This window comes from Leopardus geoffroyi, chromosome A1 (assembly GCF_018350155.1).
Source record: "Leopardus geoffroyi isolate Oge1 chromosome A1, O.geoffroyi_Oge1_pat1.0, whole genome shotgun sequence".
Classification (NCBI taxonomy): domain Eukaryota; kingdom Metazoa; phylum Chordata; class Mammalia; order Carnivora; family Felidae; genus Leopardus; species Leopardus geoffroyi.
Window position 1 is genome coordinate 216,198,081 of NC_059326.1, and position 27,190 is coordinate 216,225,270.

The 27,190-nt window shown below is 36.1% G+C and overlaps 1 pseudogene; it reads right to left on the minus strand.

Annotated features, from left to right (window-relative positions):
* The window catches only part of LOC123582923, a 79,684-nt pseudogene that overhangs the window by 44,552 nt on the left and 7,942 nt on the right, over window positions 1–27,190 (minus strand).

The following is a 27,190-nucleotide window of genomic DNA, read 5'->3' on the forward strand; positions in this document are numbered from 1 at the left end:
TGGAGACTGAAGAACATCTTACTAAAGAATGAATGGGATAACCAAGCAGTTAAAGAAGAAATTAAAAAGTATATGGAAGTCAATGAAAATGATAGCACCACAACCCAAAACCTCTGGGATGCAGCAAAGGTGGTCATAAGAGGAAAGTATATAGCAATCCAGGCCTTCCTAAGAAGGAAGAAAGATCTCAGATACACAACCTAACCTAACACCTTAAGGAGCTGGAAAAAGAACAGCAAATAAAACCCAAAACCAGCAGAAGACAGGAAATAATAAAGATTAAGGCAGAAATTAATGCTATCGAAACCAACAAAAAACAGTAGAACAGACCAATGAAACCAGAAACTGGTTCTTTGAAAGAATTAACAAAATTGATAAACCACTAGCCAGTTTAATCAAAAAGAAAAAGGAAAGACCCAAATAAGTAAAATCAAGAATGAAAGAGGAGAGATCACAACCAACACAACAGAAATAAAAAAAATAATAAGAGAACATTATGAGCAATTATATTCCAATAAAATCGGCAATCTGGGAGAAATGAACAGATTCCTAGAAACATATACACTACTAAAACTGAAACAGGAAAAAATAGAAAATTTGAACAGACCCATAATCAGTAAGGAAATCGAATTAGTAATAAAAAATCTGCCAAAAAACAAAAGTCCAGGGGCAGATGGCTTTCCAGGGGAATTCTACCAAATATTTAAGGAAGAGTTAACACCTGTTCTCTTGAAGCTGTTCCAAAAAAATAGAAATGGAAGGAAAACTTCCAAACTCTTTCTATGAGGCCAGCATTACCCAGATTCCAAAACCAGACAGAGACCCCACTAAAAAGGAGAACTATAGAGTAATTTCCCTGATGAACATGGATGCAAAAATCCTCAACAAGATATTAGCCAACCGGATCCAACAATACATTAAAAAAATTATTCACCACGACCAAGTGGGATTTATACCTGGGATGCAGGGCTGGTTCAATATCCGTAAAACACCGTGATTCATCACATCAATAAAAGAAAGGACAAGAACCGTATGATCCTCTCAATAGATGCAGAGAAAGCATTTGACAAAATACAACATCCGTTCTTCATAAAAACCCTCAATAAAGTAGGGATAGAAAGATCATAACTCAAGATGATAAAAGCCATATACAAGCGACTCAATGCTAATGTTATCCTCAAGGCAGAAAAACTGAGAGCTTTCCCCCTAAGGTTAGAAACAAGACAGGGATGTCCACTTGCCACTGTTATTCAACATAGTATTGGAAGTCTTAGCCTCTGCAATCAGAAAACACAAAGAAATAAAAGGCATCCAAATTGGCCAGGAGGAGGTCAGACTTTCACTCTTTCCAGATGATATGATACTCTATATGGAAAACCCAAAATATTCCACCAAAAAACTGCTAGAACAGATTCATGAATTCAGCAAAGTTGCAGGATATAAAATCAATGCACAGAAATCAGTTGCATTCCTATGCATCAACAATGAAGCGATAGAAAGAGAAATCAAGAAAGCAATCGATCCCATTTACAGTTGCACCAAAACCCATAAAATACCTAGGAATAAATCTAACCAAAGAGGTGAAAAATCTATGCACTGAAAACTATAGAAAGCTTATGAAAGAAATTGAAGAAGACACAAAGAAATGGAAAAAGATTCCATGCTCCTGTATAGGAAGAACAAATATTGTTAAAATGTCACTACTACCCAAAGCAATCTACATATTCAACGCAATCCCTATCAAAGTAACACCAGCATTCTTCACAGAGCTAGAACAAATAATCCTAAAATTTGTATGGAACCAGAAAAGACCCTGAATAGCCAAAGCCATCTTGAAAAAGAAAACCAAAGCAGAAGGCAACACAATCCAAGACTTCAAGCTATACTACAAAGCTGTAATCATCAAGACAGTATGGTACTGTTGCATGAACACACACTCAGATCAATGGAATAGAATAGACAACCCAGAAATGGACCCACAAACGTATGGGCAACTAATCTTTGACAAAGCAGGAAAGAATATCCAATGGAATTAAGACGGTCTCTTCAGCAAGTAGTGCTGGGAAAACTGGACAGCAACATGCAGAAGAATGAACCTGGACCATTTTCTTACACCATACACAAAAATAAACTCAAAGTGGATGAAAGACCTCAATGTAAGACGGGAAGCCATCAAAATCCTCGAGGAGAAAGCAGGCAAAAACCTCTTTGATCTTGCCCGCAGCAATTTCTTACTCAACACATCTCCAGAGGCAAGGGAAACAAAAGCAAGCATGAACTACTGGGACCTCATCAAAATAAAAAGCTTCTGCACAGCGAAGGAAACCATCAGCAAAACTAAAAGGAACTTACAGAATGGGAGAAGATATTTGCAAATGATATATCAGATAAAGGTTTAGTATCCAAAATCTACAAAGAACTTATCAAACTCAACACCCAAAAAAACAAATAATCCAGTGAAGAAATGGGCAAAAGACATGATTAGACATTTCTCCAAAGAAGACATCCAGATGGCCAACCGACACATGAAAACATGTTCAACATCACTCATCAGCAGGGAAATACAAATCAAAACCACAATGAGATACCACTTTACACCTGTCAGAATGGCTAACATTAACAACTCAGGCAACAACAGATGTTGGCGAGGATGCAGAGAAAGAGGATCTCTTTTGCACTGTTGGTAGGAATGCAAGCTGGTGCAGCCACTCTGGAAAACAGTATGGAGGTTTCTCAAAAAACTAAAAATAGAACTACCCTATGACCCAGAAATTGCACTCCTAGGTATTTATCCACGGGATACATGTGTGCTGTTTCGAAGGGACACATGCACCCCAATGTTTATAGCAGCACTCTCAACAATAGCCAAAGTGTGAAAAGAGCCCAAATGTCCATCGAGGGATGAATGGATAAAGAAAATGAATGAATAAAGAAAATGGATAAAGAAAATGTGCACACACACGCACACACACACACACACACACACACACACAATATGGAGTATTACTCGGCAATCAAAAAGAATGAAATCTTGCCATTTGCAACTATGTAGATGGAACTGGACAGTATTATGCTAAGTGAAATTAGTCAGAGAAAGACAAAAATCATATGACTTCACTCATATGAGGACTTTAAAAGACAAAACAGATGAACATAAGGGAAGGGAAACAAAAATAATATAAAAACATGGGAGGGGGACAAAACAGAAGAGACTCATAAATATGGAGAACAGAGGGTTACTGCAGGGGTTGTGGGGGGGGGATGGGCTAAATGGATGAGGGGCATTAAGGAATCTACTGAAATCATTGCTTCACTATATAACTAATTTGGATGTAAATTTAAAAAAATAAAAAAATAAAGTTAAAAAATCATATGAAGAAATTATAGGTAAAAGTGTTCCAAATTGTGATAAAAAATTTAATTTTGCACTCAAGAAACTCAATAAATGGTACTTGGGATTAATTTAAGGGTATTCTCATCTAGTCACATCATGGTAAATGCACTGCTGAAAGCAAAAGACAGAGAACATTGTGAAATAGCAAGAGAAAAATAACTGTTCACATATTTGAAAACTCCAATAATATTTAAAGCCTACTTCTCATCAGAAAAATAATGAAGTACAGAAGTCAGTGGGATTACATATACATAGTGCTGAAAGAAAGAAAAAAAATGCATATATATATCCAGTCAAGAATGTTATCTTCAGTAAAATTCTCTTTCAAGAATAAAGGTTAAAAAGATACTTCCCCAGAAAGCAAAACAGATTTATTGCCATCAAATGGCCTTCTAAGAAATAGTAAAAAAAAAAAAAAAAAAAAAAAAATTCCGCCAGAAATCAAGTGACTCAAAAAAATATTTTAACCACAAGTCACAGAACATGTTAGAGGTAATTACTAATTATAAAAGATAATATAAAAGCATATGCATTCTTCCTTGCTTTCACTGTTACAAAAATTAATACCATAAAACAATACGTAATCATGGTATTGTTTACCCTGTCACATGTAGAAATATATTTGATATAAAAGGATAATGCAGGGGCTTGGGCACAAAACTGTATTGAGAAAGGAAATGACATGAGATGGTCACTGAGATCCATAGGAAACAATGAAGAGAACAATAAATGGCTAATAAACTAATAAAACAAACTCTGTAATTATGTAATTGCTCTCCTTTCCTTTCTTAACTTCCTTAAAAGATGTAAGAATGTATACTTAAAACAATGTATTTGAGGGTTCCTAACATAAATAGTGGTAACACATACCAATAATAGCATGAAAGGGAAAAAAGGAATTGAGCTATAAAGAGGAACATTTCTCTATTTTACAGGAATTAAGTTAGTATAAATTTTTCTTTTTTGTTTTGTTTTAACTTTTTTAATGTTTATTTGTGGGGAATAAGCTTAGGAATTCCCTGAGCTTGCAGACATGGGTTAACAAGGTGTATAGGAATAGGAAACCTCAGGATGAAAGCATCCAAAATTAGGTAAACAAGATTAGGTATTCAGGGCAGAAACGTCTTCCAATTTAGTACAATAACAGAAAGCTGCTTCACAGGAAGGAAGGACCAAAATAGGTAAACAGGGCTATAGACCCAGCAGGGGAAGTTGCCCAGAGGGGAGTTAATTAGCAAAAGAAAGGTGGCTTTTTGACCCTGAGGTAGCATGCTTTGTGTTTCTTGTCCCCTAAGCCAGTTTAGGTAAACAGAGGTGGAGCTTCCTGTCTGCTGTAAAGAACCATATGCCCAGCACCAAGATTTTGTTTTGTATTAACCCAAACCCCTAACACTGCATATCTTCAAAACCCCCTTTCCCTCACACTCATAAGTGAAAGTTCAGAATTTCATTGTCTCTTTGTGCACATCCATCCCGCTTGTAAGCCTTCTGACCCTAATAAAAAACGGAGCAAGGACCCTTGCCCCGGGGATCTTTTCTACCCCCTGGACATTAGCCTCTCTTTCATTTCAATCCTGCTTCTGCTCTCATGCTGGACAAGAGAGAATTCCAGACCCAGAGCCTATGGCATTTATTATTCTTGAGAGAGAGAGAGAGAGAGAGAGAGAGAGAGAGAGAATGCAAGGAGAGGGTCAGAAAGAGATGGTAACATAGACTCTGAAGCAGGTTCCAAGCTCTGAGCTATCAGCACAGAGCCCGAAGTGAGGCTCAAACACAGGAGTCATGAGATCATGACCTGAGCCCAAGTCGTAGTCTTAACCAACTGAACCACCCACGTGCTCCAAGTTAGTATAAATTTGAAGATGATCTTGGTCAGTTAAGATGTTTATGGTAAGCCCTAGATAAACTACTCAGAAAATAACTCAGAAAAACAGAGTAAAAATAGTGATTAAAGGAGTTAAAATATTTCACTCTAAAATATTTGTTTCATGGAAAAGAAATATTAATGGTAGAACAAAGGAACAAGTTAAACATGAAAATTTTCAAAATGAAATAGAATGGCATACATAATTAAAACATGTCAAAAATATTTTTGAGGAAACTCCATACTGTTTTCCAAAGTGGCTGCATCAGTTTGCATTCTCACCAACAGTGCAAGAAGATTCCTTTTTCTCTACATCCTCACCAACACTTTTTTTGTGTGTTTTTGCGTGTTTTTCTGACAGGTGTGAGGTGATACATCTCATTGTAGATTTAATTTGCGTTTCCCTGATGCTGAGTGCTGTTGAGCATCTTTGCATGTGTCTGTTGGCAATCTGAATGTCTTCTTTAGAAAATTGTCTGTTCATGTCTTCTGCCCATTTCTTTCTCTTTTTTTATTTTTATTTATTTATTTATTTATTTATTTATTTATTTATTTATTTATTTATTTTGTGGTTTTGGTTTTGAGTTGTAGCAGTTCTTTATGTATTTTGGATATTAACTCTTTACAGGATATGTCATTTGTAAATATCATCTCATATTCTGTAGGTTGCCTTTCTTTTTATTTTGATGAAGTCCCAACAGTTTATTTTTGTTATTTTTTTTTGTCACCTTGCCTCTGGTGACATATCTAGAAATGTTACTATGGTCCATGTCCAAGAGATTGCTGCCTACGTTCACTTCAAGGATTCTTATCGTTTCAGGTCTCACATTTAAGTCTTTAATCTACTTTGAGTTTATTTTTGTGAATGGTGAAAACAGTAGCCCAGTTTTATTCTTTTGAATGTGGCTGTCCAGTTTTTCCAACACCATTTGTCAAAGAGCCTGCATTTTTTTACCCCCCAGGGGATATTCTTTCCTCCTTAGTTGAAGATTAATTGACCATATAATTGTGGGTTTATTTCTGGGTTTTCTGCTCTATTCCATTGATCTATGTGTCTATGTGGCATTTGTTTCCATGTAATTTTTAATTTATCTTTTTGATTTCTCTGTTGACCCATTCACTGTTTAGTAGCATGTTTTTTACCCTCTATGTGTTTGTGCTCTTCCCAAATTTTTCTTGTGGTTGATTTCTAGTTTCATAATGTTGCAGTCAAAAAAGATGTATGGTATGGCTTCAATTTTTTTTTTTTTTAATTTGATGAGACTTGTTTTGTGGCCTAATATATGATCTATTATTTATGTGTACTTGAAAATAATGTGTATTCTTCTATTTTAGGATGGGATGTTTAAAGTTGAAAATAAACCTACCTTATGGTCCAGTAATCATATCACTGGGTATCTACCCAAAAAATACAAAAACACTAACTCAAAGGGATGTATCCACCCCTGTTTGTTACAGCATTATTTACAGTATCCAAACTTTGAAAGCAGCCCAAGTGTCCAGTGATAAATGAATAAATAAAGAAGATATGGTGTATATATACAATGGAATATTATTAAGTCATAAAAAAAAATCTTGCCATTTGCAACAATATGTATGGAGCTAGAGAGTATAATGTTAAGAAAAAAAAGTCCGTCAGAGAAAGAAAAATACCATATGATCTCACTCATAGGTAGAATTTAAGAAACAAAACAAATGAGCAAAGGAAGAAAAGAGAGAGAGAGAGAATCTAAGAAACAGACTCTTAACTATAGAGAAAAAACTGATGGTTACCAGAGGGAGGTGGGTGGGGGAATGTGAGAAATAGAGGATGGCGATTGAAGAGTACACTTAAGTTATTTGAACTTAAAACATTTAAAAAAAGAAAAGAAAAGAAACAAGGAAACTGACAAAAGGATACAAAATCCCTGGCTCAGAGAGACAGGCCATTTATTACAGAGAGAACATCCAGAGTAGTATCTTTCAAGATACCCAAGCAGTATCTTGGAGGCTGGGGGACCCTATGGGCAGTGTGATGAAGGCTGAGTGTTACTTGTGCATGCAGTGGTTACATCCCAGGAGAGAAGCCCTGACATTAGGAGGCTGAGCTTCTGTGGGGCTGCCAGCCCATCTACCCTTCTCAGGTCTTGAGAGAGAATACTCATCACCCTGGAATGAAAGCAAATGTCTCTGGGAAAGGGAAAGAGGGGGCTTTATAATTATTACCTTGGGATGTTTCTAGGGAGGTATGTCTTCAAAGTCCTCTGGATGAACCTTTGACTTCCAAAGCTGTTGGTTATTCAAACATGTCTTTACTGACAAGGCCTGAACCATGCATGAACATGAAAAACCCATGGAGAATTATCTCCTAGCCATTACCTATTGGCAAATTGGGGAAGGATATCTTACCATGTTGAGTTCAGCTCTGTCCTTTTCCCTGGTATCTTTTCTACTGGGAGTGTTGAAACTCTACAGAAAACCTTAGTTGAAAGAGTCAAGAAGCATGCCTGATTCTGGGGTTCTGGAAGCAGGTCCAGCTGGCTCTCACACAAATTGACATCAGATCATTTGCAATGATTAGTCATATTTCAGCTCCTCTTCCATACCTCTGCTTTCTCACTCAAGTTTTAGGACTTTATTAAGGAAGAAGGGTAGAGCCCCCCTAAGAGATCCTACCAATTATTAGTATGGTTCTATATAGCAGTTCATATTGTAGCACCAAGTTACTGATGCAAATTTGTTCAATATGATTGAAAAGACATAGAAGTATAATTTAGTTTAGAAAAACTTCAATTCCACATTATGAGAATAAAATGTTTGTAGTGTAAATCAGTAAGTTTCAGGGAGTTAAAATATTTTACATGTTATTTCAACTAATTTCCAGAGCCTGCTAATTTTATTATTTTTTTTTTATTTATTTTTTTTTTATTTTTTTTTTCAACGTTTATTTATTTTTGGGACAGAGAGAGACAGAGCATGAATGGGGGAGGGGCAGAGAGAGAGGGAGACACAGAATCAGAAACAGGCTCCAGGCTCTGAGCCATCAGCCCAGAGCCTGACGCGGGGCTCGAACTCACGGACCGCGAGATTGTGACCTGGCTGAAGTCGGACGCTTAACCGACTGCGCCACCCAGGCGCCCCAAGCCTGCTAATTTTAAAAAGGATACTGTACTGGATAGCTCTCATATTGATGTTTAATTCCATGTCCCTTTCTTAACTAAGTTTTTTTCTAGTCATATGGATGGTTGCAGGGCCTATTAAAAAATATGTCAATAATAACATTACATATGAATGGATTAAACAACTCAGTCAAAAGACAGAGATGAACATCTTGCTTAATAAAAACAGGCTTGAACTGTATATTTTTCTACTGGAGACACAAGTCAATGATGCAAATAAGTTAAAAGTAAAAGGATGGAAAAATCTTCATCAGGCAAAGCAAAATCAGGAAGCTGGAATGATTACAGTGATATATGACTAAATACATTTGGAAATTTTAAAAAATGTTATAGATAGGCTTATTTATTATTAGCCATAAACATGATTGAAGCACTGATATATGCTTCAAGATGGATGAGCCTTGAAAACAATGTTAAGTGAAAAAAGTCAGCCCCAAACAACCACGTTGGTACATTTCCATTTATATGACTTAACTAACTATGAAATAATTTTCTTTATGCTCTTATATGTGCATTTCAGGACAAGAGCTACTAACACAGCTTTATCATAGAACACCCCCTCGTCAATTTAATCAGCACCCTATTAGCTGTATAAAAATGCCACTCATTCAGAAGGATAACGCTGTACCAAATTACAAATATTTTAGTATTTTGTGCTCTAAACATGGTAAGAAACATTAATACCAACTTAAAATCAGGAAGACTTTCTTTTCTGTCTTCTCCTGGTACTTTGAAATCTTCTCAAATTAACTGGTATTTAAAAACAAAAACAACTTCTAATATATTAGTTACAAAATTTAGAGATACTTAACTCACAGATTCTGTTCTAAATTAGCTGAGTACCGGTGCTTGCTCTGAAGCACCGCGTGTTGATGTGTTGCCAACGTCTTTCAATTAATTAAGTCACTAGATTTGGCTCTGTCTCCGGTGGGTTTACTGCTTATCCCAAGCAGGTGTTGATGGATTAGGACATTTCTTCCTGGCTGATTCCTGATTAAATTTGAACAAAGAACCTGACAGCTGTCATGTCTCTGTTTCCATAACTCTTTCCTCAAATAGGAAAGCACCAGCCCACCACATGAGGAAAGTGTGGAGACCCATCCTGCTCAGCTCACTTCAAAGTTAGCAAAAGGTGTGATGAAACGTATTATTTTAATCACCTCTTACTCACATAAAGTCCTTTTGCATTAAATGAGAACAGGAAATTTTAACAAGTCTAATTTACTGTATGCAGTTAAAAGTAAGGATATAGAGGTGCCTGGGTGCCTAGGTAGGTTAAGCTTCCGTCACTTGGTTTCACCTTAGGTCATAACCTCACACTTCTTGGGTTCGAACCCCGCATGGGACTCTGCACTGACAGTGCAGAGCCTGCTTAGGGTTCTCTCTCTCCCTCTCTCTCTGCCTGCCTCTCCCCTGCTTGCATGCGTTCACACTCTCTCTCAAAATAGATAAAAACAGTAAAAAAAAAAAAAAAAAAAAAAAAAAAAAAAGGACATAGGGGCACCTGGGTGGATCAGTCAATTAAGTGTCTGACTTTGACACTTAATGTGTCTGATCTCAGTTTGTGAATTCAAGCCTCCCATCTGGCTCTGTAATGACAGAGCAGAGCCTACTTGGGATTCTCTCAAAATAAATAAATAAACTTAAAAAGAATTTTAAAAAAAGAGATGAATAATGATGTTCTTTTCTTTTAATCCCTATTCTTTTATCATATTAAAAGGGCAAAATATTCTCCTCATCTCAGATTCTCACCTCCAGGATAAATATGGGTGAGGGTGAATATATATTTAATGTATACTCATAAATTGTGACTGGGTTGCACTGAATTCCATTTGAGGCCCATTTTGTCCAGAGAACATGGCAAAAGAAAAGTTGATCTTAGATCATCATTAAAACAGAAACTTTTGCTTAGCCTTCTCTCGCTTTATAGTATTCAAATTATTGAAACATATTTTGCTTTTGCAAAGGAAAATTGTTTCAGAACAACGTTTTTATGTAGTCTTTATGTTCCCTACAGATCTGCTTCTCCTTTTTTAGTGTGCAAGAATGAAATAATACCTTGTATACTAATTGTGTTTTCCTTTTGTTTCTTTTTTCCCAAAATTGATAGCATATTTTTCGCAGGAACACTAGAAGTCTATTTATCTACCCGTCTCCCTCATGTTTCTTCTGACCAAAGAAAAGCACAGTACAACTATTGATAAAACACATGAGACAAATTATATATTTTATGTGTTCTATCTTTTTCCTTGGCTTCCCTTGCCTCCTGTATCTCCTCGTCTTTGTTGCTTTCCCAGTGTTCACTGGGTGAGCAGTGCAAATATCTGTGCACATCCACATTATCCCACCGTCTGAGGCCAATACGATAAAGGTCTGGGCTGGAATTTCATTAAAACATTCCTCAGTCCGTGGGATCTGCCTTCCCCAGAAGCTGCAAAAGTGACCAGGTAACAATGTGCTCTAGTGTGTGGTCAAGGTGGTAGTGATTAACTCCTCATGGAAAAACATGAAGAGTTTCTCCAGGAGAGATAAAGGAAACAGGAAAGTCTTTTCTCATCTATTTCCTATAGTGGCCAGTTTGGAGGTAGTTTTGGGTATGGCCTCTTGGGAAGACATTGTAGAGTGGAAAGATACAGTTGTGCAGCAACTCACTAAAATTCTCCACAGGTTGTTATGAAGTCCCGGCATTTGCTTCTTATCTTTCTCTACCTCCGTCTCTGTTTTCCTCACTCTAACTTCTCTGCAAATGCTTCACCCAAGAAAACATTTGTAATTAAGCGTTGCCTTGGCTGCTCAGTCTTTAAGAAAACGATCCAAGGGGGGCGCCTGGGTGGCGCAGTCGGTTAAGCGTCCGACTTCAGCCAGGTCAGGATCTCACGGTCCCTGAGTTCGAGCCCCGCGTCAGGCTCTGGGCTGATGGCTCAGAGCCTGGAGCCTGTTTCCGATTCTGTGTCTCCCTCTCTCTCTGCCCCTCCCCCGTTCATGCTCTGTCTCTCTCTGTCCCAAAAATAAATAAAGGTTGAAAAAAAAATTAAAAAAAAAAAACAAAAAAAAACGATCCAAGGAATCTTTTTTTTCTTGCATTTGAGATAATCCTTTCATAAAACTGTGCCATGGCATATGTCAAAGAGTTACCTACCTTACTGTGATGGTCAGAGAAAGCTTCTCAGAGGAAGTGACAGATAGTTCACTATGTAGAGCAGCTTACTTGGTAGTATTTGACATATATGCCTATGTAGTAATGTATGATATCCTTAAAACCAGAACAAACGTAGATGCGGTCACAATTTGATTTTACCCCATTAACAACAGCAGTACGTTTTGTATTTTCCCACCTAAAAGAGTGAAAGAAAATAATAGAGAAAATATTATACAGCATATATGAACCATCTATTACCCAGATCATAAAATCAGAATGACTTGGATTCAAATTTCTGGATTCTTTACTTTGTTAAATTCTCCAAACCTCAGTTTTAGGTTTTGTGATTATGCAAAAATAATACTTAGACAAACTAACTTTGCAAGGGCCAAATTAAGTCAGAAGATATGTCAAAATATAGTAAATGGGTAAATAGTACAAACTCCATTTTCTCTCCAATTTCTTATCTGGATGGTAGTTGTCTTCTTATATGATAACCATGAGAATTATCTCCTTTTAGCCATTTTTGGGCTGAAGACCTTATTCCCTTATACTTTTTATGGATTTGTTTAATTAAATCATTAATTCTTCAGCTATTTTTGATTGACTACTGCACATCTGATATGGCAGTAAGCTAAATAAATGGAAAGTCCTTTTCGTTTTGGAGCTGGTGTTCCAGAAGATGGATCCTTATCTGCTCCTTTAATCTTTTCCAAACGACAGGATTATTTTTCCCTAGCATAAAATGTGCTAAAAAGCCACCTATAAATAAAACAAAAATATCCCATGTCTCTGTTCTCTAACAATCTAACGTATTTTATTTTAAGACAAGCTTCTACTGTCTGCAAATATTAGTCATTTTTCTGACCTCCATTAACCCTCTACCTACTATAATAGAGCTTCTACTCTTAACATTTCTAATAAAACTGTGTTTTCCCCAGTTTACAAATTACCACTTAGTTTCAAAACATAATGAATCCTTTTCAGTTCTTGTCTCACTTGACCTCACTGCACTATTTAATTTGCAGTCCATTAATTTATTCTTTAAAAAATGGCATCTTTAGTTTCTGTGACACTATTCTCTACTAGTTTTTTTTTTTTTTTTTCTCAGTTCCTTTGGACATTCAAATTAAATATTGGATTTCGATTTCTTTGACTTTTTCTGTTTTGCTTAAAAGCGTGTTTCTGCCCCAGGCCCTGTGATTTTTTTTTTTTTTTTTTTTTTTTTTCAGTGGGCTACTCTTGCTTCTGGAAATCTTTTTGGTCCCTGCACACAGGTATCTCTCCATCACACCCATACCACTCCAGGGTATCTCCATCACTTCACATCCAGTGTATGACATTTTTCTCTTTATATGTTTATAAAGACCTCTGCACTGTGAGGCAAGAGCAGAATTTTCTTAGTTGGTATTATTAACTTCCTAGTTTTGAATATATTCTAGGCACTCCAGAAATGTGATTTTATGTATAATCTTAATTCAATGAATTTATGAATGGGTGATTTTACTCGCTCCCATGGCATATACTTTATTGAGTGCTGTTACTTACTCCTGGCGGCATATACCTCCTACTACTTCTGGTGACTCATTTACCTGTGTACCATAAGACTCTTTCCTAAGGTAGTCTCATCTCACTACTCACAATGGGCCCATCCCAGAGTTATCATTGTCAAATCTTGACAACTGTTTTTTGTTTGTTTGTTTGTTTGTTTTTTTGCTAAAAATTTTTCATCTTCTCGGGGTGCCTGGATGGCTCAGTTGGTTAAACTCCTAACTTAATTTCAGCTCAGGTCATGAGCTCATGGTTTGTGAGTTCAGCCCCACTGTGGGGCTCCGTGCTGAGAGTGCACAGCTTGCTTTAGAAGCTCTCTTTCCTTCTCTCCCTCTCCCCTGTGCTCTCTCTCTCTCTCTCTCTCTCTCAAAATAAATAAACTTTAAAGAAATAAAATTCTTCATCTCATTTTTTTATGGGATAAAACTTTTCACTCCTTAGCAGGGAATGCAAATATTTTCACTTTCTGACCTATGCCTATAAGCTATATGTAATTTTTCTTTATTATTGTGATGGGCACTTTTAAACATCAGCTTGCCTAGGCCATAATTTCCTAGGTGTTCAGACACAAACTTGATGTTTCTGTGATGGTGTCTTGTAGATGGGATTAAACTCTATAATCCATTCATCATAATCAGTTTAAGGAATGTTATCCTAGATAATAAATGAACTTCATTCAATTGGTTGAAAGGCCTTACAAGTGGAGTTGAGGCTTCCTTGAGGAAGAAGAAAATCTGCCTAGAGGCAGCACTTTGAGCCTGTGTCTCAGGCTCAGGCATGTCCTTCCTGATGGCAAGCCCTGAGAACTTTGGCATCCAGCTCCCACAATTGCGTAAGCCAATTTCTTACAATAAATATCTTAGTATCTACTACTTAGGATTCTGGTTCTCCAGAGAACCTTTACTGAAACAGATTTTGGTACTGATAATAGTTCTAGAGGAATAGGTTCTTAATGATGAGTTTTCTGAATTGGCTTTGTGTGACACAAAATTGATTCCTAATTTCATTAGAGTTAGAGGTGCTGATTACTATAACTTTAGTGGGAAAGAGAGTACTGGTAGCCCATGGCATAATGTGGAAGTAGATATACGCAAAACATCACCATTGGGTATTCTTAACTAAAACTTGCATGATGCAAAATTCTGGGTGACCATGTATTTGACACCTTAGAACATTTTTGTCAAACTAATGAATATGATGAGGTTGGCTTGTTGCTACTACTTGACCAGACAAGGTGGAGAAAGAAAACGAGAGCAGAGATTCAAATCTCTTGCCCAACTTCTACTACCTTGCATAAAAAATTCCCTATCTTACTGGAAAGAAATCCTTTTATCCTATAGCCACAGGGCTGAGATTTTTGAAACTAAGAATCTAATCTTAGGAGTGGCTGAATTACAATACAAATTGTATTTTGCTTTGCCGGGTGTCTTCTGTGAAAGCAAGGACATTGACTGAGAAAGCATGAGATCTTAGAGACTGCAATTGGGACAAATGGGCAGGCAGATCCTGATAAAGCTGGGGATGATGTTGCAGAAACCTATGCCAATGGCTAGTTGGTGATGTTATATCTAGGGAAATAAAAAATGGACACTATACTAAGTTCTGGAACCACAAAACTTCTAGTTCTCATCAACAGAAGACTAACTTAAATATTCCAAACAAATTTATAGTGTTAATCTTTCCCAGTCTCTCCAAAGGGAATCACAGCCATTTTGGGGATGACAATGCATTTGGGGAAAGTGAAATAGATTTTTCAGTGATTACTGGATGACAGTTCTGAACTGGCTCTAATTCAGAAGAGTCAATACATTACTGTGATCCACGAAACAGAGTAAAGGTTTATAGAAGTCAGAGGATTTGTGAAGTTTTACCTCACATCCCCAAGACCATCACATGATTATTTCCCCAATTCCAGAATGCATAACTGGAATACATATGCTCAGCAACTGGCCAGATCCTCACATTGGTTTCCAGATGGTAAGAAGGGCTGTGATGGTATGAAATAGAAGTAGAATCCCTCAAGACTGTCTCTATAAACAAAGCAATACTGCTTTCCTGGGTGAATTGTAGTGCATTAAAGACTTTAACAATGCAGTGGTGATGATTCCCACAATATCCCCACTTAAATTGCCTATTTAGTCTGTGCAGAAAAAAATGGATCTCGAAGTTTACAGTGGACTGCTGTAAACTTATCCAGACTCTCAGATGCAGCTGGTTGTCCAGGTTTGATGTTGTTGCTTGAGGAAATTAACACATCCCCAGCTACTGACAGGTAGCATTTCATTCACTGATATTCTCTGTCTCTCTGTCTCTGTCTATCTCTGTCTCTCTCTCTCCCATATATATATATATATATATATATATATATATATATATATATGTAATTTCCACAGATGCAGTGCTGTTTCTCTTCAAGTGGCAAAGCTAAGGGTACGTGCTGACTGTCCTCCCTTGGAGTTACATCACCTCTCCAGCCTTATCTAACAATTTCGTCCACAGGGATCTTGATTACCTTTCCCACCCAGGAGACACCACACCTGTCCAGTTCATCGATGGTATTATGTTGATTTGGTTTAGTGAGCAGAAAGTAGTAATCACCTCCAGACATATTCATAAGATGTTTGTGCGCAGAAGATGAAAAACAGATCGTATTAAAATTCAAGGTCTTTTCACCTCCATAAAATTTGTTGGGATCCAGTGGTGTGGACGGTGTTGAGACACATACCTCTTTTAAAGCAAAGGAGAAATTGTTGTACTCCTAGTGCAAAATATTTGGGTTTTGGAGGCAGCATATTTCTCATTTGGATGTTTATTCTGCTCCATTTACTGAGTGACCTGGAAAGCTGTTCGCTTTGAGTGGGGCCCAGAAAGGGATAAGGATCTGCAACAGGCTTAGACGGGCTGGCCTGTAACATACTTTCCTAGTTGGCCCTAGGATACGGCAGATCTAATGATGCTTGAAGTGTCAGTGGTAGATAGATCTGCTGTGGGGAGCCCATGGCGGCCCTGGTGGCTGCATCACAGCTGAGAAACAGGTCTTAGCTTCATCTGGGCCTTAACAGGGACTGAAAGTTAAGTCGCTTATTACGAACAGCGTGTTGTCGGATGAAACAAGTCGTAAATACGAGTGTGCACAGCAATACTTCATTACGAAATAGAAGTGCTAGATAAGAGATAAGGTTCCAGCTGGCCTTGAGGCACAAATAACTTGCTATAGAAAGTGGAAAACATATCGGGGCCTCCTACTTCTGCTATATTAACTCATCTCTCTCAGACTGTACCTATGGCTTCATTAGGGATTCCCTGTGGCAGAAACCTGGAGTCTGGTTTACAGGTAGTTCTGAGTGATAAGTGGGCACTCCCCGGAAGTGGGCGCCTACAACGCTACAGCCTGTTTATTCAATGTCCCCGGAAGACCCAGGGGGAAGGGAAAGCCTCACTGTGGGCAGAACCGCCTGCATAACTGAAGAAATCCATAACGCCTCATGCAAGTTTCCTCACCTATGAGGAGAATAAAAACAATATTCACTGCATGAACAGTTTTGGAAAATTATTTGACATGACACATATAAGGCATTTAAAATGTGTTTTGCATTTAAGCATGTGATGCGTTTGCTATAACTATGTATCATCATCTCGTGGTGGTCTTCTATTCTTCTTAAATCATGTATATTAATATTGTCAAAAATCTCCAGGTTAAGAACTATTTAGATACTGACAGAAGGAGCTTGTTCACAAGCTTGTTCACAAGTTCACCAGTGGTAGATGGAACTGACCATTCAGATTTCACACTAGGGGCTGCTAAACTGAAACCGTTACATAAATGGTAGCCAGATATCTGTGATTCGTAAAACTGAATAACACAATTGACTGAGAAATTTACCGTTGTAGAAGTTCACTTGGAAAAGAAATAGACAAGAGTCTAATTGGATTTGGTATCTATAATAATAAATGATTCGCCAACTTTTGGTTTTGTTTTGTTCTGGATGTGCAAAACATGTTATCTATAGCAGAAAAAAGTGTCACAAAAAAAAGAGAGAGAGAAAAACAAATGTAAAGAATAAGCGCTTGAAGGTTTGAATTAAATCAATAAGAGATAACTTAAAACTGACATCCTTTTAAAATACCATTAGAAACAAGAATTCACAACAAGAGTTAGAAATGTCATCTGCAAAGAAGGGATTTCTGTGCTGTTGTCAATGTAACAAAAGGCCTAAAATATTGTTTTGAGTACATTCAATCTTTTCATATTTAAAAATATCTCAATGGTGAAAAATTACTATTATTCTAATTTAAAAGCATGTTACACATATACCTTTTATACTTTTCATATCATGGGTAACCCACAGGCATTTTGCATATCTCTGTAGATTTTGACAGGCATTGTGAATAGCTGAAAATCATCTGCTGAGGTGTGAGGAACTTCCAAAAAACTTTTCCCTGAAAGAGGGACATGTGGAAAGAATGCATTCTCTTCTACGGATTCAGATTTTCTTGTGTGAGACCGAATTTTTAAAATGGCTTGTCCATCTTATAAACCAAACCTGAGAACAAAAGTCAGCACGCCGAGGTTGGAAAAGTTAGTATAATCTGTTCCTTGATGATATTTTTGAGCTCCTTAGTTAATTTAACTCTAAATTACCTTCTGTTTCAATATTTTTAATTAAAATAATACATTTGCCTTATTTTAATATATTTCTAGATATTTTTATTTTCCTGTTAATTGACCAAAAGTATCCTAAGTAACACATACTCCAGAGATGTCCAAATCTGGATATTCTAACTCATCTCCAAGCTGTCATTATGCTTGTGATCTAGAACAGAGGATATTTCAGGACATTGGCCAACAACCTCAGAGGAATCAGGTAAGGAGAAAGGGCAGTAATTTTGTGTCAATGTGCAAAATACCAAATTCCATGGAGCTTTCTGGGATTTGATGGCTGGATTCTTCAGAACTTTGCTTTCAGAAATATACCAATGGAGACTAATGGGGCAAAACTGATGATAAATCTTCCTTATTTAAAAATTATGATGACATAGAAAGGAAGTACATTTATGAAGTGGGTACGGCTAACTCTGTTTTATAGAAAATGATGTCATAGTTTGCCTGATCATACACGCATATAAGACAAGGATGTAAGCTTATTCTTGTATGAAAAAGCAAAGGACTGTCCATGGGAGCTTTGAATGACAAAAAATACACTTGTGCCAGTTGTGGGCACCTTCCAACATTCTGAAAAATCAGATTTCTGCCAAACACCACAGCCTGAGACCGAGCATCTGAGCATGGGAGATGGTCACCCACAATCCCACAGTGAGAGAGAGAGAGAAGAAACATTGGCTCAGTCGTGATCATGTGACATTCAGCGTCACATACTACTCATATTGCAGAACGTCGCTCGTTTATCAAGTTAAAACTTATTAGAAATGTTTGCTTGTCTTGTGGAACACTCGCGGAACAAGTTATTCACAATCCAAGGTTTTACTGCATTGTTAAAATGTTTATACTACCCAAACCCATCTACACATGTAACGCAATTCCTATCAAAATACCACCAGCATTTTACACAGAACTAGAACAAACAATCCTAAATTTATACGGGACCAAAAAGACCCCAAACAATCAAAACAATCTTGAAAAAGAAAAGCAAAGCTGGCGGCATCACGATTCTGGACTTCCAGCTATATTATAATGCTATAATCATCAAGACAGATGGAACTGGCACAAAATCAAACACATAGATCAGTGGAACAGAATAGAAAACCCAGAAATGGACCCACAATATATGGTCAACTAATCTTTGACAAAGCAGGAAAGAATATGCAATGGTAAAAAGAGAGTCTTTTTAACAAACAGCATTGAGAAAACTGGAAAGCACCATGCAGAAGAATGAAACTGGTCCACTGTCTTACACTATATATAAAAATAAATGCAAAATGGATAAAAGACCCCAATATGAGAAAGGAAACCTTTAAAATTCTAGAGGAGAGCACAGACAGCAACCTCTTTGACCTCGGCCACAGCAACTTCTTACTTTGCATGTTTCTGGAGGCAAGGAAAACAAAATAAAAAATGAACTATTGGGACTTCAGATTGAAAGCTTCTGGACAGCAAAGGAAACAATCAACAAAACCGAAAGATAACCTAGAGAATGGGAAAAGATATTTGCAAATGACATATGCGATAAAGGGTTAGTATCCAACATCTATAAAGAACTTCTCAAACTCAGCACCCCAAAAACCAAATAACCCAGTGAAGAAATGGACAGAAGATATGAATAGACATTTTTCCAAAGAAGACAGCCAGATGGCTAACCGACACATGAAAAGATGCTCAACATCACTCATCATCAGAGAAATACAAATCAAAGCCAATCTAAGATACCACCTCATACACGTCAGAATGGCTAAAATTAACAACACAGTAAACAACAGAGGATGTTGTGAGGATGCAGAGAAAGGGGAACCTTTTTGCACTGTTGATGGGAATGCAAACTGGTGCAGCCACTCTGGAAAACTGTGGAGGTTTCTCAAAAAGTTAAATCTAGAACTACCTTACGACCCACCAATTGCCTTACAAGGGAGTTACCCAAAAGATACAAAAATACTGATTCGAAAGGCCATATGCACCCCGATGTTTATACCAGCATACAAAGAATAGCCAAATTATGGAAAGAGCCCTGATGTCCACACACACACACACACACACACACACACACACACACACACAATGGTGGAATATTACTCAGCCATCAAAAAGAACGCAATCTTGCCATTTGGAATGATGTGAATGGAGCCACAGTGTATTATTCTAAGTGAAATAAGTCAGTTAGAGAAAGACAAATGTCACATTATTTCACTCATATATGGAATTTAGGGAACAAAACAGATGAACATAGGGGAAAGGGCGAAAAGAAGAAGGAAAATCATAAGAGACTCTTAACTATAGAGAAAATACTGGAATTCCTGGAGGGGACGTGGGCAGGGAATGGGCTAAATGAGTGATGGGTGTTAAGGAGGGCACTTGTTGTGATGAACACTGGGTGTTAGATGTAAGTGATGAATCACTAAATTCTCCTGAAACAAACAATAATAATAATAATTTAATTAATTAAATACATAATAGCTAAATTTAATAAATAATAATAATTATTATTATTAAAAACTCAGTAAAATATTTTGGTATTTGAGACAATTCATTCAGTTTTTTTGTTTTTGTTTTTGTTTTTGTTTTTGTTTTTGTTTTACTGTAGCATTTTACAACACAATTGAGTCAAATTAAAAGTGCTTCTTGCCAGTTTCTACTTCTGGAACATAACATAAAACCTTCTTTCTTTCACAATACTTCCAGGATTTACTTCATTTCCCTTGAAACCTAAACGTACTTTTCCCCAGAATATCTTCTTTCAAAGTATACACTTATGCTATGTGTAGTATACTGCTTTCCTGACCAACTATAGTTAACATGCTTCCTTTTCGTAGGTTGATTCATGTCCTTGGTTTATTCATCCTTAAACATAGACAGCTCTTTCCAGGTTTGCGATCATGAAACAGTAACATGAATAATTTTTTTTCTAGGCTCTTCTCATTTACTATGACGTGTGGTAAGACCAGTCCATATCTCCAAAAACTTCCAACCTGGCTGCAGATAATATAGCTTTTCAAAACCTTCTCCTTTGATTCCTACATCATGTTAAACATTGCAAGTGATACAATAGTTAAATTCCCATGTCATCTTTAAATTTTGTTTGAATGATTCTGTCTAAATTATAGTGTTCATTTACATTTGAGGGCACTGCCATTCCCTCTCTTGTGTACTGTTCCCAGGTGGAAACAGTTTATTTTTGTTTTAGGGGTGTGTTTCAGAAATGGATATTTAACAAATTTTCATTCATTGTCCTATTTTTCCTACAAATATGTCTTATTATAAATAAAGGTCTAACTTCTTAAAATACACTGTGGCCTTTTTGGGAATTTAAAGATTGGACTATAACCATTTTTGTCCTGTGGGTTTTCAAATAATAAAATACTTGTATATATGTGGTATGTGTCTGGTATAATCATATACTAAAAATAGATTCAATGTAATTTTGATTATAATGTATATTTAACCAAGATATTATAAAAAACACAATCTTACTACCTTTTTTCTGAAGTCATACCTTAATTTGGATTTGGCATAACAAACATTTAAGCAGCATAGTCCATCTGAAAGATAGCGTGGTGCAGGATACCTATATATTAAAAAAGGATGTTAATTTAGCATTTTTTTAATTTTGGAGAGAGAGTGCACATGAGTGGAGGATAGGGAAAAAGGGAGAGAGAGAGAGAGAGAGAGAGAGAGAGAGAGAGAGAGAGAGAATCTTAAGTAGGCTCCACACTGAGCATGGATACCAATATGTGACCTGAGCCAAAATCAAGAGTCAGACGCTCAACTGACTGAGCCATCTAGGAGCCCCTCAAGTGATTTTCATTGAAATTCTTAATTGATGTGAGCTCATCATGTGATTATAAAGAGGATGTATAATTACAGAGAGAAAATATTGCTTGGGAAAATAATTAAACTTTTACATCATGGAAGAATAATAAGCCTATCTTATTTTTAGAATTTACTCTACATTGCACAATTATCTGAAAAACTGAAATGTCAATGTATCAATGAGAATAGAATATAATGACAAATGATCTTATATAATATAAATGTATAATCATACAAATTATTATAACCTGTTGTGTCATTTTAAATTTTGTTTTGTATTTTGATTCAGTATGATATATATGAGACAGAGAAATGGATAGTAAACATAAATAACCTAATTTTCTCCACTGACTTATGTGTCTGTGTGGTTCATGTTGTAGTAATATTTGATATTAATTTGAAAGTACCTAATTCCCTAGAGATAAATATATGGTCTCCAGAATGAAAAGTTACCAATATCTACCATTGTGAATGATAATAATTTCTAATCATTCCTTTCAAAAGTTGTTGTCTGAATAATGAGGTAGAAAAATTTATGGAATTCTCTAACCAAATAAATAACAAAAGTAGGGTTATTGTATAAAGAAGAGTGGAGAATAAGAGATGTTCTAACACAGGTTGTTTCAACAACTTCTTCTCCTCTATATTGTAGTGAAATAAATGAAGCCTATCACTTTAAACAAAACGTGCACACACCCACACACACACATACACTTTACCTAGAAACTGGCCTTCAAAATTATTTTCACACTCAATCAAACTTATTCAAATCTGTTTATTTATTTAAGTAATCATAAACTACCTGACCTCTTCTGTGAAGTTGGTAGAGAATTCAATATAACAAAAAATACAAGTTACAAGCTTCTTTTCTGTTATTTTGAAAGTAGTTTGAACATTTTAATTTCTTCAGTGAGGAGGTATAGGTTCCAAATTCCAAATGAATTAGTATTTAGAAAATCGTTTATTATTCAATACCATAATTAATACGTGCAACAATTACCACATATTATAAGTATTATACTTAATACTGTATTGAATTGTACATGCTAATTTATTATTTTATTTTCCTAGTTGTTAGAAGAAACGCAGTGTAGCAAAGAACTTATTCTCTCAATCTGCTTTTTCTTGGAAACAAATATTTATACAGCACTCATTCACAATTCACCCTTTTCACAAGAGCAAAATAATTATTTTTTAATGTTTAATTTTATTTTTGAGAGAGAGAGAGAGAGAGAGAGAGAGAGAGAGAGGGAGTGTAAGTGGGGGAGGGGCAGAGAGAGAGAGGGAGACACAGAATCTGAGGCAGGCTCCAGGCTCCTAGCTATCAGCACAGAGCCTGACACAGAGCTCGAACTCAGAGCCTCATGAACGTAAGCCTCATGAATAGTCATGAACCGTGAGATCATGACCTGAGCCAAAGTCGGACACTCAACCAACTGAGCCACCCAGATATCTTGCAAAATGCTTCATTATTATACTAAACTAATATACTAAGTGTTCAAATAATATTGCTCAATAATTATATTAACAAAATTGTGAGTGGTTTCTCTGTGTCATGCTTTATTAAAATGTATACATATGTTCAAAATACTTTATTGCACTCATTAAAATTAATTATTTGTATTTTCACAGCAAATATTTCCCAGTTTAATGGTTTCATTTATATGTGAGATCCTTTTATCAATGTACTTATGATCCGCAGCAAATATTTTTTCTTTCCTAGTCTTATGAATTTTATTATACTGTGTTCCTTTGTCTCAGTCTTTCATGCCACAAAAATAGTAATTATTCTTGTAATTCCTCTTCACCTTCCATCATTCAATTACCCAATTGCCAGTTCTAATTCCAAAATTATATAGGATGCTTGTACTTTTCTTTACTATTCCTCTACTATTACACTAGTCAGAGAAACCATTATCCCTTACTTGGGCACATTTAAAACCCAATTTTCTCCATTCTTGTAATCATCCAATCTTATTGGATAAGCTTTATATCCTTACGCCAAAACCCAATGTGTCTTCCCAGTCAGATTTGGCCCTTCTCAGGCATCCATATCTCTCATAGATACACAGAAAAACAGTATTTCGGGCAAGCAAGCCTGTATATAGTAAGATACAAGTAAGTAAACAAGTGTGTATATTGTATGACTCATTTGTGAACAGAATTCATGTGCTTTATGATAATGCAAACACTCAATATTGGCCTCACCAATATAATGACATATTTATTTTTGGAGGATGGTAGATGGGAAATGTGTGTTTACGTGTTGGGGCTCAGGGAAAGAAAGAAAGTTAAATCTTCAGCCTCCATGGTGGGAAGTCAATAGAAAATGCCTGAAGGATCAGTCAAACACAGTCTTTGGAGATATGGAAGTAAATCACAAAAACTCAGCTAACAGATTTGGAAAAAGTTACCTGGGGAAGAAAAAATGAGGAAGGGAAATGGAGGGAGTCCATTGACTGCTTTTTTTCTTAACGAACCCTATACAACTGGTACACAACTTTGACAAATTCAATAATTATGATGATTGAAATCAAAAGGTGCCGAAAATAACATCACCATCTCTCTATAAAACCGTGAGCTATGTGCCATTTTCCATAACAGATGTGTCATAGTCAATCAAAGTAACAATTATCAGGACACTAATTGGAATAAAGGCGAATAAAATAAACTTTATCTTGCAACTAATTCATATGTGTAATGAAAAAATGATTATTCAGTGAGAAATGCAGTTGATAAATCAGAGAACTGAATATTCTTGTAAATTCTTTGATGATACATGTATATTGTATTTGGCCTGAAGTGGTGTTAATAAGACCACTAGAGAAATGCAGTGCGGAGAATTTCCTTTTAAGTATCAAGTGAATTAACATTTAATCTTTTTGATTTAGTCGATTCTCTCCTTTGTTCTTTTCACAAAATAAGTTAATTTGTCTCAAATAAAGCTTAATGTATTTTTATAGAGTGAAGATTTGTTTTTGGAATATGTGTTTCTCCTGCTCTGTCCTTTGGAATATATTAGATGGAAATTTTCATTTGACACTCCGTTTCTAACATCAAAGAATGTGTGCCAAAGCATTTGGGGAGCTACATATTAATCAGCAACTTAATAAGAGAATGTTAAGATTGCTTTGTTGGTTGCAAAACTGACTAATAGTTCACAGGGCAATAAACTTGGGGGTTATCCTTTCCCAGAAATAAATAATTTGCACCTTCACCAGATAAAAACATAAAAAGTAACATGTGATCTCCTTAAATTGAATTCCTTTAATTAATTGTTTTACCATCACTGAATGGGATTTCTACTATTACAGAGGAGGGAGCTTAGACATTTGCCTCTTCATTTTGCATGCATTTCTACTTTCCATCAGAAAGCCCTTTCGCACCATGTTGTACTGGGTGCATTTCCTGTATGCCGTATTCTGAACTATCTATGCTCTGCAGTTAAGAAACCTAGAAAAATCTTTTCCAGACTAAGAAGGCCTTCTTTCTCAGAATATGATGACTGAATAGTTTCATCAAGGTATTTTTTTTTTCTTTTTGCATTTCTGTAGTCCTAATATTCCCTCAGAAAAAAATGAAAGCATCATGCTCATTTGGACAAGGGACACATGCAAGAACATAAAAAAAAAAAAAAAACAAAAAAAAAAAAAAACATTGTTATAGCTAAATATTAAATGTCTTATATAATTTTAGTTCCATGTATGTAATCCTTAGCATCACTATTAGTTAAGAGTTATTCCCATTTCATGGATGAGGAAACATGGGATAATGAGGATAGAGTACTTGGTCCAAATCATGAAGAAACCAAATGTAAAGGAAGTGTTCCAAATATCTCTAACATAAAGTTCCTATTCCCAACAGGCTACACTTATTTTCAAAGGACCTCTTGATTCAGATCTTAAATGTGACATGTAATTGACAAAAAACATGTCTAGTCTTCTTTTAATTTTTAACTAATACTTTCCGACCTAGAAGATCCATATGTTTTATGAAAGACTAAATAAACAACTAAGTCAATCAAACCCAACAGTGAAAAAATAATAAAATCTTCACAAAGTGTAGAAAACTTTATACCTAATATCCCTTATTTCTAAGTGTTTATATTCTAGTAATATATTCAATAATCGTATTCTCAACAAATAGTTCTATAAATGTTTTTAGAAGATTTGAGTTACAAAATAAATGGGCTAGCTTTCTTTCATTATTTGAAGTTATCATATGAATTATTATTTTTTACATGTTTATTTATTTATTTTGAGAGAGAGAGTGCACGAACAGGGGAGAGGCAGAGAGAGAGGGAGACAATCCCAAGCAAGTTCTGTGTGGTCAGTGCAGAGCCTAATGCGGGGCTCGAACTCATAAACTGTGAGATGAGCTGAAACCAAGAGTCAGATGCCTAACTGACTGAGCCACCCAGGCACCCCATCACATGACTTATTTAAACTGAAGTTTTCCTTAAGCTGGTAATAAAAAATACTGATATTTTCTTTTTAAATACTTGATCAATAGTCTCAATACACCTATGGAATGAATCACACAGATTTCAAAACTACTTATTAAAACATTGTAGTATGTATATTGACAATTTGATGGGTGATCTATTTTAAGTATAGCGAAATGTACACCTAAATACTAACAAATTCAATTTAGTATAATAAATTCAATTTAACAATGTTTTAATATTGTCTCAGTGCTAATAATGTGTGTGGTCTCTGAGGGGTCCTTTAATTAATAGAATTCCTCCTCTGCACGTGGTTTCTCAATAACCAAAATGGCAACTAAATAACAGATGGAAGTCCAGACATTCGTTTTAGAGAGCATGGCTTAGTGTGGAACCAAATGGGTCAACTAAGTGAGCTCCAGAATTGGCAGATATGCCTCATTCCTAGACTGTACTGTACTTAGACTAACACCTTGGGTAAACAGTGTTGAAGAATGGAGGAGTGAAGGAGAACACATGCTAATTGCATATAAACCAACCCCACATTTGCAGATTTGCTGATAAATTCTGTCTATATATTCCCAAAGGCAGTGCAGGGGGCTCATATTAGGCTTAGGAAAAGTTTCTTTTTCTGGAAGGAAATCAGAAACAGTGACAGTGCATTTCCCTTTAGCACATTACTTATTTATTGATTTAAATTTTTATAACTATAAGCATTGCTATCTGCATGCCATATTCTTTACCACGGCTGGAGATTGAGAAGACTCTGGCAAGACACGTAGGCAAAGCCAAACTTCATTTAAAAAATAATGTAAGGTAAACCCATAAACGAAACTGTTTAACCCCCCACCAAAAAAACCCCACAAATATAATTGCAAAGAGCTATGAATTAGGACAGTATCCTAGAGTCCTTAATATGAATTTCTCTTGTTATAAAAGAAATCTTTGCTTGAGATATTTTTCTTCAAGTGGATTGAAGATTACATGTAAAAAACTCATTTTTAATTTTTTTTTTTAATCTTTAACATTTTTATTTATTTTTGAGACAGAGAGAGACAGAGCATGAACAGGGGAGGGGCAGAGAGAGAGGGAGACACAGAATCTGAAACAGGCTCCAGGCTCTGAGCTGTCAGCACAGAGCCCGACGCGGGGCTTGAACTC